Here is a 10,681-nt window from a genome sequence, read left to right on the forward strand (position 1 = left end):
ATCTTTTCCTTTTCAGTCTCCCACTGTCTCTTTCAAGACAGTAGCATTTGCGGGACTGAGGCGTCTGACGGCCCCTGTTCCACTATTTTTTTTGTGTCCAACGGCCTCACAGCCGATGGGCGTCGTACGGCTCCACACCGGAGCGGACAGGCACTCGGGCGAACGTCATTCAAAACCGGCGCCAGGCGCCAGGTACCGCAGGCCAGCCGCTCCAGAGCTTCAGCGCTCGTACCACACAACAACAACACTTCCGCTAGTTTTGAGAGGCACGCGTGGTTCCGCACGCGGCGCACGGCCACTGCCGTACAGGTAGCGTGTTGCGCGACACGACACGCACATCGAAAGACATGCAGTCTAGTCGGTAATGATCCTTCCGCAGGTTCACCTACGGAAACCTTGTTACGACTTTTACTTCCTCTAAATGATCAAGTTTGGTCATCTTTCCGGTAGCATCGGCAACGACAGAGTCGATGCCGCGTACCAGTCCGAAGACCTCACTAAATCATTCAATCGGTAGTAGCGACGGGCGGTGTGTACAAAGGGCAGGGACGTAATCAACGCGAGCTTATGACTCGCGCTTACTGGGAATTCCTCGTTCATGGGGAACAATTGCAAGCCCCAATCCCTAGCACGAAGGAGGTTCAGCGGGTTACCCCGACCTTTCGGCCTAGGAAGACACGCTGATTCCTTCAGTGTAGCGCGCGTGCGGCCCAGAACATCTAAGGGCATCACAGACCTGTTATTGCTCAATCTCGTGCGGCTAGAAGCCGCCTGTCCCTCTAAGAAGAAAAGTAATCGCTGACAGCACGAAGGATGTCACGCGACTAGTTAGCAGGCTAGAGTCTCGTTCGTTATCGGAATTAACCAGACAAATCGCTCCACCAACTAAGAACGGCCATGCACCACCACCCACCGAATCAAGAAAGAGCTATCAATCTGTCAATCCTTCCGGTGTCCGGGCCTGGTGAGGTTTCCCGTGTTGAGTCAAATTAAGCCGCAGGCTCCACTCCTGGTGGTGCCCTTCCGTCAATTCCTTTAAGTTTCAGCTTTGCAACCATACTTCCCCCGGAACCCAAAAGCTTTGGTTTCCCGGAGGCTGCCCGCCGAGTCATCGGAGGAACTGCGGCGGATCGCTGGCTGGCATCGTTTATGGTTAGAACTAGGGCGGTATCTGATCGCCTTCGAACCTCTAACTTTCGTTCTTGATTAATGAAAACATACTTGGCAAATGCTTTCGCTTCTGTTCGTCTTGCGACGATCCAAGAATTTCACCTCTAACGTCGCAATACGAATGCCCCCGCCTGTCCCTATTAATCATTACCTCGGGTTCCGAAAACCAACAAAATAGAACCGAGGTCCTATTCCATTATTCCATGCACACAGTATTCAGGCGGGCTTGCCTGCTTTAAGCACTCTAATTTGTTCAAAGTAAACGTGCCGGCCCACCGAGACACTCAACAAAGAGCACCCTGGTAGGATTTAAACGGGGTCCGCCTCGGGACGCGAAAGCACCCCTTCGGCTCGCCCCACCGGCAGGACGTCCCACGATACATGCCAGTTAAACACCGACGGGCGGTGAACCAACAGCGTGGGACACAAATCCAACTACGAGCTTTTTAACCGCAACAACTTTAATATACGCTATTGGAGCTGGAATTACCGCGGCTGCTGGCACCAGACTTGCCCTCCAATAGATACTCGTTAAAGGATTTAAAGTGTACTCATTCCGATTACGGGGCCTCGGATGAGTCCCGTATCGTTATTTTTCGTCACTACCTCCCCGTGCCGGGAGTGGGTAATTTGCGCGCCTGCTGCCTTCCTTGGATGTGGTAGCCGTTTCTCAGGCTCCCTCTCCGGAATCGAACCCTGATTCCCCGTTACCCGTTACAACCATGGTAGGCGCAGAACCTACCATCGACAGTTGATAAGGCAGACATTTGAAAGATGCGTCGCCGGTACGAGGACCGTGCGATCAGCCCAAAGTTATTCAGAGTCACCAAGGCAAACGGACCAGACAAGCCAATCCGATTGGTTTTGATCTAATAAAAGCGTCCCTTCCATCTCTGGTCGGGACTCTGTTTTTTTTTTTTTTTTTTTTTTTTTTTTTTTTTTTTTTTTTTTTTTTAAAAAAAATTCTTTATTTCCATAAACAATGTTAATTTTACATCTAGCCCACTGCCTTATTTGATTAGTGGGCCAAGTTAATTATACAAGGGTAATTAGCAGCTAATTCTAAGGTCTATGTAGTAACGAGTTAGTATATAAGTGAACAGTAAGCAATGGGCAACATTATTGTTAGTCTACTACAAACAATTAATCTTTAGACTAGTTACTAATCCTACAGCGTTACAGTTGTGTCAGCTAATTTATATAAACCTACTGTAGAGCCTTGCTCATTGAGCTAACCCCAATGAGCGTGCCCCTGACACTGGGCAGGCCGAGATGGTGATCGCTGCAGGTTACTAATAATAAATCTAAAAAACTAAGTCCTACAACTAACTTATCCTAATGTCAAGTCCGGTGCGTTGTCTGGTTTGGTAAGGCTGCACCCCACCCCCCCAGAATCCTGTGGCGCGGCGGATTCAGACTGAGGAAGTCGGCCTTTCCGCGCCCAGGCGGTTTGGGAGTAGGGTATCATACTCTATCTGTGTCCTGGGTTATCTCTTTTTGTGCTACTATAGGTCTTTCAGGTAGTCCTTTAGGACTTTCTGAGATACCGCGTTAGCCAGTTTGTTTATGATGTCGAAAGTGTCGCGATGTCTGATTAGTCTAAAGGTGTCGTTATGTGGTAGTTGGTCCCGCAGTACTGAGGCCACATCATTGAAAAGGGGGCACTCGTAGACTACATGGTCAGGAGTACCCTCCGGAACACCACAGTCACACGCAGGTGTCGCCTTTTTACCAAATCGACATAGATATGCCGAGTACGGTCCATGCCCAGTGAGGAAGTGGATGAGTCCCCGGGATGGATCGAAATGTGACATTTCCATCCTTTCCCTAACATCTGGTAGGAGCTCAAAGGTACGACGCCCTGTTTCTTCGGTTTCCCACGAAAGTTGCCATAGCAGCTCCCCTTTTTTCCTAATTTCTACTTTATTTTCTGTCCTGCTGCCCAGAATTTCCTCGGTTTTTTCCAAATTCCCCTTTTTAGTCCAGTACCAAGCGGCCTGCTCCCGAATTTTGATATCCAGGGGGCAAAGCCCCATAATAACTAACAGGGCTCCTCCCGGTGTAGTTCTGTATGCCCCCACTGATCTCAGGATCATATTTCTCTGCACTCTCCTCACTGTCATGGCGGGCACCACCCTCGTGAGCCTGTGTGCCCAGACTCCGGATCCGTAACCCACTATGGATGTTAGTATACTGTTATGATAGAGTTTGATGAGATGTGGTGGAAGATGAAACCGCTTATGCCCAATGGAGATGAGGTTGTTGAGTACCTGTAAAGCTCTTTGAGTTACGGTTTCAATGTGTCTACTGAAAGTCCACCTTTCATCAATGATGATACCTAGATAGCGTGTCTCACGTCGCCGGAGAACTGGTGATCCATCTATCCTAACAGTTGGGTTACGAGCTAATTGTCCCTTTAGAAGAAGATAGGTAGACTTGGCCGGTGAAATTGTCATTTTTGTCTTGCGGCACCACAGTTGGAGTGTGTTTATTGCTCTCTCGATCTTAGGCTCTATGTCCTCTCGGCTACGGCCGCCGACCAGTAGGAGGAGATCATCTGCGTAGGCTATCACCTCCAGCACTTCGTCGCTTTGTTGTAATGTATCTAGTAAGGGTTCCATGTGGATGTCCCAGAACAGCGGACCCAGTACGGAACCCTGGGGACATCCCTTGGTGATAGTTTTCCTTACTCTTGTGCTAGCAGATGATAGCCAGACCTCCCGATCTTCACAATAGCTCCTCAGACAGCCATATAGCGGCCCTGGACACTCCTTCTCCCTTAAGCAGGAGAAGAGCGAAGGCCACCACAGGTTGTCGAAGGCGCCACTTATATCCACCATGATGCCAACAACGTACTTGTACGGGGTAGAGCCGCAGACCTCGGCCGCCAGGGCGATTGCATCAGATGCCGATCGTCCAGACCTGAAGCCAAACTGCCTGTTGCTCATTCCGCACAGCACTCGGTGTGCCGCCAGTCTATCAGCCAGAAGTCTCTCCAGAATCTTCCCAAGCAGATCAAGCAGGCAGATAGGTCTATAAGATTTGGTTTCTGCTGGGTCTTTGTCAGCCCCTTTCTTTATAATTACCACGTTTGCCCTCTTCCATATTCGAGGGAACTTTTTCTGCTTGAGGCATTCGTTATATAAATGAGTTAGAGGGGCGACTATCTGGGGGGCCAGGAATTGCACCACTTCCGCCACAATACCGTCTGGCCCAGGAGCTTTTCCTCTCTTCAGGGAATTTATGTGGCCAGCTACCTCTTCTTCTGAGAATGGGTAGACTGCCATATCATTTTCATACGCATTGTTGTTATTCTCCCGCAGCTGCCGTTGTTCATCTGTCTCATCCGCTGTATCATCAGGCAACAGGGAGTGGAGAAGGACCTCAGCAGTTTCCTGCCAAGACCCCGTCATCCGGTCCCCATGCCTGACGGTTGAAAGCTCCATCGGAGAACGGATCTTTTCCCGGACAAGCCTGTAGGGAACTCCCCATGGGTCTAATGCTAGTTGGTTCAGAACAAAGTGTTCCCAACTTTTTGTTCTAACTTCCCGTAGCTGTTTTTGGAAGTTATCTTTGGCTTCCCGGTAAAGCTGCAGCCATCTTTGTCTTTCTTGCCAGACGACACTGCGCTGGTAGTGCCTCCTGAGCCTTCTGACCGACCGGCGCATCTCCTCTAGTTCAGCAGACCATGGTGATGGAGAGGCCGCCATGGCCCTCCTCCTAGTAGGTACGGCTGCCTTGACTGCTCGAGTTATTACTGAGACCAGTTCTTCGGCTCTGTTGTCAACGTCAAAGTGTCTGTGGTCGTCACCTTCTGATATCGGAGGAATGTCGCACTCCCCAGCAAGTCTCTCCCAGTCGGCTCTATTGTAATTGTATTGTATTTCCCACCCCATGGCCCAGCGGCTCTCGCCATCTCCTATGTTGAAAGTAATAAGATTGTGGTCACTTGTAGTGGCATTCTCAACTACTTTCCATTGCTGGATTAGGTATGCTGCGTTTGGCGTAGCCAGGGTCACGTCGATGTTTGTGCCTTGGCCCCCTCCCGCCGCATAGGTCGGAGGGTTGCCTGGCTTGTTAGCCACTACAAGCTGCAAGGCCATGATGGCTTCTTCTGCCTTCTCTCCATTGGGATCCCTGGTGCCGCTGTACCATAAGGGGGATTTGGCATTCATATCGGCAGTCACAAATGTTTTCCGCCCCCGCAACGCCGTGATAGCTGTGGTGAGATGAGCTAGGTGTCTTTCAATATCATCACCATATTGAAAGTATGTGTTGATCATAATAATAGCTCCTGCTGGAGATTGTAGCTCCACGACGTTGCAGTGGCTGGTTGTGAACTGCGTTAGAACTGTAGCCCTTATCAGTTTGTTAGTGATAATAATTGCCGCTTTTGGGTCTTCACCTCTGCAGACGACTTGCCAGGTCGCAGCTGTGAAAGCAATCTTCCCGTTTAGGGAGTACGGCTCCTGCAGGCAGACCACATCCAGTCTCCTCTCCTCCACTTCCCTTCGCAACTCCTGCATGACAAGTCTGCTGTTATGGGTGTTTAGTTGGCCAATGGTGATTTCCGTCATGTAGTTGTCTATGGAGTGTATGTGTGAATCCTGTCATGAGGCCATGTTTTGTTCCAGTCGAATGTGATACGTCCATTTGCCAGAACAGCTTGTCGATAAATTTCATTCAGGTCGAATTTTTCTCCACGTCTGTCAAAGACTTTCTTTAGTAGGTCACGCAGGGCTCCGATCGGGACTCTGTTTGCATGTATTAGCTCTAGAATTACCACAGTTATCCAAGTAACGTGGGTACGATCTAAGGAACCATAACTGATTTAATGAGCCATTCGCGGTTTCACCTTAATGCGGCTTGTACTGAGACATGCATGGCTTAATCTTTGAGACAAGCATATGACTACTGGCAGGATCAACCAGGGAGCTGCGTCAACTAGAGCTGAGCAGCCGGCCGCCCGGGAGTGTGTCCCGGGGGCCCGCGCGAACACGCAAGCGTCCGCTCAATTATTCTGCAAACAGGAGGAGGCCGAGCTCCCCTGCACGATACACCTCGAAACCCTCTCAGGTCCCGGCGGCGCGCAGCGCCGTCCTAGGTACTTGGTCGGTTTCGAGAGAGGCGCAATCGCCCGGAGTTAGGCGAGTAGACGGTTTTAGTGCGAACACCCTTGCTCCCAACTGAGCTTGCCGCTGCCGACAGAGGCCCGGGAGCGTGCTGTCGTGGCATTGCCGGCGGGAGACAACACGCGCCACCTATGGTGACCGGCAGCTCCAACGCCAGCGCCACACAAGGGCAAAGCCCCACTTGGGTGCAGAAGCGAACTCTCCCAGCACAGCGCACGCGCCAACACGTCCGCACAACTGCGATACAAACCACCTGCGAGAACCGCTGGGGCGACCGAGCAGCAGACGGCGTCGCGGCGCCGAGTGCCAGGCGGCGGCGCATCCTCAACGCACACAGTCCTCAATCAGACCAGCACACTGCAGATGTCCACCGCGCTTCGCACCGGGCTCGGCTGAACCAACTTTGGCCGCCAGGCGCCGCGTGCAGGGTGCGCCGCAGCGTAGCTGCGCCGCCTGCCGGGCCCGTCGGCTGGCGCTCCTGCCACTCGGCGCCCCCCACCAGCCGCCTGTTGCGCGTGCGCCCACGCAGCGCGCGGCCAACACGCCGGGCGGCCCCCCTTCACCGGCCGGGAACAGTCCCACCAAGCCACCGCCGCGTATCGCTTCATACCCACATGGGCCTAGTCACGCGTGTGGATGTGGCGGGTACCGCTGAAACAACCGGTTAATAGCTGTACCGATCGTCGCCATCACAGATTCACCTCCAGCGTGAACAACCGCTCAACAACGGATTTCCAGTTCATTTGCGTATCTTGGGCAGTAAACGTAGATGTCCACCTACATTTGCGAATTCAACAATTCTTGCATGCCAGGATGTCATGTGTCACGACACGCTACATCAGACCACATACACACTGCGACATGTGCAGAAGAGAACACGTGGAAGGTGGCCCGCGCACGTATGCGATGTACCTTCCGCGATCCACTGTCAACCGGCATCTGCGGCATGTCCCAGATATGGAACGCGGTCCACCAGGGTAGCACTTTGTGTGAGGCAATACGACAAAGTCGGAATACACGCGTCACTACATCAGACGGCTCACGCTGACCTGACCTGACCTGACTCACCGCACCACCACCCCCAGCGACCCAGGGTGACATACAATGCGTTCGTACGTTCCTCCCACACGCCTCTACGGCGTACCACAGTGCAACCTAGCTGTTATTGGGAGACGAGACAAGTAGCATCAAGCACAACATATGGAAATTGAGATTCGACACCGTTGGGCACAGCCAGCGTACGGTCACACGTATCACACTACTTCACTCTGTACGTAACGACCGATGATCGGTACAGCGTGTGGGTTACGCGTACGACATCAGCGGACAATGGACACAGACCATACCACGACGTACACTGAGGGCGTCGACATCTGAATGCAACTGAACAGCTGCGAGGCTCATTTAACACTCAAACGCCAGACCGACCAGCTTGAGAGGACAGAGACACAAAGAGGGGGACAGAGGGGGACAGAGGGGGGGGAGGGGGGGGGTCGGCGATATAGTCCTATTGCAGTACAATTGACAGTGGATAGCAGGAATATGTGGAAAGTAAGCAACACTCGCAAGACATCTACATGAGGATAACAACGACACCAGAGATTCCGAGCAGTGAACTATGTTAGGCAAAGGGACAACGTGGGTTAGGTTAAGGGACAACGTGGGTTAGGTTAAGGGACAACGTGGGTTAGGTTAAGGGACAACGTGGGTTAGGTTAAGGGACAACGTGGGTTAGGTTAAGGGACAACGTGGGTTAGGTTAAGGGACAACGTGGGTTAGGTTAAGGGACAACGTGGGTTAGGTTAAGGGACAACGTGGGTTAGGTTAAGGGACAACGTGGGTTAGGTTAAGGGACAACGTGGGTTAGGTTAAGGGACAACGTGGGTTAGGTTAAGGGACAACGTGGGTTAGGTTAAGGGACAACGTGGGTTAGGTTAAGGGACAACGTGGGTTAGGTTAAGGGACAACGTGGGTTAGGTTAAGGGACAACGTGGGTTAGGTTAAGGGACAACGTGGGTTAGGTTAAGGGACAACGTGGGTTAGGTTAAGGGACAACGTGGGTTAGGTTAAGGGACAACGTGGGTTAGGTTAAGGGACAACGTGGGTTAGGTTAAGGGACAACGTCGGTTAGGTTAAGGGACAACGTCGGTTAGGTTAAGGGACAACGTCGGTTAGGTTAAGGGACAACGTCGGTTAGGTTAAGGGACAACGTGGGTTAGGTTAAGGGACAACGTGGGTTAGGTTAAGGGACAACTTGAGTTAGGTTAAGGGACAACTTGAGTTAGGTTAAGGGACAAATTGAGTTAGGTTAAGGGACAAATTGAGTTAGGTTAAGGGACAAATTGAGTTAGGTTAAGGGACAAATTGAGTTAGGTTAAGGGACAACTTGAGTTAGGTTAAGGGACAAATTGAGTTAGGTTAAGGGACAAATTGAGTTAGGTTAAGGGACAAATTGAGTTAGGTTAAGGGACAACTTGAGTTAGGTTAAGGGACAACTTGAGTTAGGTTAAGGGACAACTTGAGTTAGGTTAAGGGACAACTTGAGTTAGGTTAAGGGACAACTTGAGTTAGGTTAAGGGACAACTTGAGTTAGGTTAAGGGACAACTTGAGTTAGGTTAAGGGACAACTTGAGTTAGGTTAAGGGACAACTTGAGTTAGGTTAAGGGACAACTTGAGTTAGGTTAAGGGACAACTTGAGTTAGGTTAAGGGACAACTTGAGTTAGGTTAAGGGACAACTTGAGTTAGGTTAAGGGACAACTTGAGTTAGGTTAAGGGACAACTTGAGTTAGGTTAAGGGACAACTTGAGTTAGGTTAAGGGACAACTTGAGTTAGGTTAAGGGACAAATTGAGTTAGGTTAAGGGACAAATTGAGTTAGGTTAAGGGACAACTTGAGTTAGGTTAAGGGACAACTTGAGTTAGGTTAAGGGACAAATTGAGTTAGGTTAAGGGACAACTTGAGTTAGGTTAAGGGACAACTTGAGTTAGGTTAAGGGACAACTTGAGTTAGGTTAAGGGACAACTTGAGTTAGGTTAAGGGACAACTTGAGTTAGGTTAAGGGACAACTTGAGTTAGGTTAAGGGACAACTTGAGTTAGGTTAAGGGACAACTTGAGTTAGGTTAAGGGACAACTTGAGTTAGGTTAAGGGACAAATTGAGTTAGGTTAAGGGACAAATTGAGTTAGGTTAAGGGACAAATTGAGTTAGGTTAAGGGACAAATTGAGTTAGGTTAAGGGACAACTTGAGTTAGGTTAAGGGACAACGTGGGTTAGGTTAAGGGACAAATTGAGTTAGGTTAAGGGACAACTTGAGTTAGGTTAAGGGACAACTTGAGTTAGGTTAAGGGACAACTTGAGTTAGGTTAAGGGACAACTTGAGTTAGGTTAAGGGACAACTTGAGTTAGGTTAAGGGACAACTTGAGTTAGGTTAAGGGACAACTTGAGTTAGGTTAAGGGACAACTTGAGTTAGGTTAAGGGACAACTTGAGTTAGGTTAAGGGACAACTTGAGTTAGGTTAAGGGACAACTTGAGTTAGGTTAAGGGACAACTTGAGTTAGGTTAAGGGACAACTTGAGTTAGGTTAAGGGACAACTTGAGTTAGGTTAAGGGACAACTTGAGTTAGGTTAAGGGACAACTTGAGTTAGGTTAAGGGACAACTTGAGTTAGGTTAAGGGACAAATTGAGTTAGGTTAAGGGACAAATTGAGTTAGGTTAAGGGACAAATTGAGTTAGGTTAAGGGACAAATTGAGTTAGGTTAAGGGACAAATTGAGTTAGGTTAAGGGACAAATTGAGTTAGGTTAAGGGACAAATTGAGTTAGGTTAAGGGACAAATTGAGTTAGGTTAAGGGACAAATTGAGTTAGGTTAAGGGACAAATTGAGTTAGGTTAAGGGACAAATTGAGTTAGGTTAAGGGACAAATTGAGTTAGGTTAAGGGACAAATTGAGTTAGGTTAAGCGATAATCTGGTACAGCCACAGTTAGGTTAAGCGATAATCTGGTACAGCCACAGTTAGGTTAAGCGATAATCTGGTACAGCCACAGTTAGGTTAAGCGATAATCTGGTACAGCCACAGTTAGGTTAAGCGATAATCTGGTACAGCCACAGTTAGGTTAAGCGATAAACTGGTACAGCCACAGTTAGGTTAAGCGATAAACTGGTACAGCCACAGTTAGGTTAAGCGATAAACTGGTACAGCCACAGTTAGGTTAAGCGATAAACTGGTACAGCCACAGTTAGGTTAAGCGATAAACTGGTACAGCCACAGTTAGGTTAAGCGATAAACTGGTACAGCCACAGTTAGGTTAAGCGATAAACTGGTACAGCCACAGTTAGGTTAAGCGATAAACTGGTACAGCCACAGTTAGGTTAAG

This window comes from Schistocerca gregaria, unplaced genomic scaffold (genome assembly GCF_023897955.1).
Source record: "Schistocerca gregaria isolate iqSchGreg1 unplaced genomic scaffold, iqSchGreg1.2 ptg001394l, whole genome shotgun sequence".
In the NCBI taxonomy this organism is placed as follows: Eukaryota; Metazoa; Arthropoda; class Insecta; order Orthoptera; family Acrididae; genus Schistocerca; species Schistocerca gregaria.